Raw genomic sequence first — 2,732 nt, forward strand, 5'->3', positions numbered from 1 at the left:
ACAGCACGGGGAGAAGTAGAGGGCTGGTTACATTTTTTAAAAATGAGGTGTTCAGGGAAGTCTTCATTGGGAAGGTAACATTTAAGACCTAAATAGATGAAGAGGCAAAAGCATGAAAGGAACAGCAGGAGGTCAGGTGGTTAGTGTGGAACAAAGCGCATGAGACGCACACAGAAAAATACAATACAAATGTGGGTTTAATAGATATCTGCTGTTTCACTGCCCAGCAACCATTTTCCCTCCTGGCAACTGTACCTCTAGGATGTTCCTTCGGGAAGGCACCTCCCCTGCCCCAGTCCCAGCGCTGTGCCGGCAGAGTTGACTCCACCCCTATCCGCCAGGATGGGCAATTATGAGCCCGGCTAATCAGAGCACAATTGGTTTAGGAATAGGCATAGGACCCAATCAGAATGAATGACACACAATGAGACTCTTGCAGGCACTCCTGAGAGAGAGACACACAGTCTTTTCCCCTGGAGATCCCAGCAGTAAGGATAGGATATGAGCCTGGGGCTTTTAGGAGCTGCCACATAAAATCTGAAAAACAAACAAAAAAAAGTGCAGAGGAAGACAGATCTAAGAGGTAGAGAGAAACTGAATTCTGGTGACATCTTTTGACCTTGATCTCTTGCATCAATTTGTAACTTCTGGACTTCTCAGTTACATGCGCCAATTAATTTTCCCACCCCACCCCCATCCTTTTTTTCTTCTTCTTCTTCTTTCTCCGTAGAGACTGTCCAAAATGGCCAGTGCTGGCTATATTTCAAGTCGTCATGGCAGGGTATTGAGAAAAGTTTTCATTTAGCAATAATCGCGCCTCAGATAAACCTACGATACTGCCACAGCGCAAAGCTTTTTTTTTTTTTTTTGCTTAAGCTGGTGTATTAGTTTTCTATTACTACATAATAAGTTACTGCACAACTTAGTGGCTGAAAACAAAAACAACTAAACGTGTATTATTTCACAGTTTCTGCAGGTCAGGGATTGGGGAGTGACCTAAACGGAATGGTTTGGGCCCAGGGCCTCAAAGGATGCCAGTCTAGATACTAGCAGGATTCTAAGGCCTGGCTGGGCCTGAAAAGTGTGCTTTCATGACGGCTCATCACGAGGTGGGAGGCGGGAAGCCTCAATTCCTCGCCATGTGAGCTCTCCATAGGCTGACTGAGGGGCCTCACAACAGGGCAGCTGACCTCCCCTGAATGAGCCCTCCGGGCCAAGTGAGGACGGCCCGCCCTTTGACCTAGTCTCCGCAGCGGACACGGTCACTTCGCTTACTCTAGTTGTTAGAAGTGAGTTACTAAGTCCACTCTACACTCAAGGGGAAAGGAAATGGGAGGATCAACTAATTTGTGAACATTTTTTTTTTCTTTATTGATTTTAGAGAGAGAGGAAGGGAGAGGGGGAGAGAGAAACAGAAACATGGATGAGAGAGAACATCGATTGGCTGCCTCCTGCATGCTCCCCACTGGAAATGAGGCCCACAACCTGGGCATGTGCCCTGACCGGAAATCGAACCAGCGACCTCTCATCCACCCATGTACCAAGAGGTCACCTGCTCGATTCCCAGTTGGGGCACATGCCCAGGTTGTGGGCCCGATCCCCAGTGGGGGGCATGCAGGAGGTGGCCAATCGATGTCCTCTCTCATTAATGTTTCTATCTCTCTCTCCCTCTTCCTCTCTCTCTCAAATCACTAAAGAAAACAACAAAACAGAAAAACACCACACCTAATTCGAGTTTGGTTTTCTGTCACTTGCAACCAACAGGGTCCTGATGAATATTCAGGAATTTATCACTATTGTATCATTGCTATAACATGGCTCTTGGCAAAACAAACAAACAAAACACCAGCAGCCAAGGAAGTGCTAACAAAACCTATCTTATAAATGCCAATTTGATCCTGTCCTACCTAAGTTAAAAATCTCCAGTGGTCCTCATTGTCCATGTAATCTCTTTACACTGGGCACATGGCCCACCACACTTATTCCTAGGGCCCTCTCTAGCACTCTCCCACAAAACCTGCTTCAGACTCCTAATTCAAATGCCATCTCGTCTGTGAAGATTTCTCTGACTTGACCCCCAAAATGATACTTTATTAATGCCTACTGAGCATTAGGCACTTCATAATTATGCCCAATCTATAAATGCATAACCCTGAATGTGTGAGCTCTTTATATTATCACACTGTACAAATGAGAAGATTCAGGCTCCTTCAGAGAGGTTGAGGAACATGCGGGGGGTCATCCAGTTGGTAAGGGGCAGAGCAAATTTCGGTACACCCTAGTGAGGTGAGTTAGTTATGCCCTCCTCTGTTCCTAAACCACCCTGTTTATACACACTGAATAGAGTTGCTCATGATCTGGCTCCCCTGAGAGACCAAGAACTTCTTGGGGTCCTGGCCCCATCTTGTTTAGCCACCTTCCGTGGAGTACTTACTATACGTGGGAGGCATCGGGAATAATGTTGCCCATTTTCCAGATGAAGTAAAGGCCCGGGGGACTGAATGACTGACGTCTAAATCCGAACTCCATGCCCTTGCCTCACTGGTGACAGTGCATGAGACATAGTAAGTGCTCAATAGGCATTTGATGGAAGGCATGACTAAAGGGGACGTGAACTGGGTGGGCCACAAGCTCCCATCCCCCACCCGCTGCAGCTGTTTACCTGCCTCTGGTCAGTGGGCCTTCAGACCAGACAGAGTGGACATGCTCTGACTGGAAGCCACGGGCCCAGC

At 47.3% G+C, this 2,732-nt stretch overlaps 1 pseudogene; it reads right to left on the reverse strand.

The window, feature by feature from the left end:
- Nucleotides 1-721: 721 nt before the first annotated feature.
- Nucleotides 722-854, reverse strand: LOC118621043 (annotated as a pseudogene).
- Between the last annotated feature and the right edge of the window lie 1,878 nt (nucleotides 855-2,732).

This window comes from Molossus molossus, unplaced genomic scaffold (assembly GCF_014108415.1).
Source record: "Molossus molossus isolate mMolMol1 unplaced genomic scaffold, mMolMol1.p scaffold_m16_p_1, whole genome shotgun sequence".
In the NCBI taxonomy this organism is placed as follows: domain Eukaryota; kingdom Metazoa; phylum Chordata; class Mammalia; order Chiroptera; family Molossidae; genus Molossus; species Molossus molossus.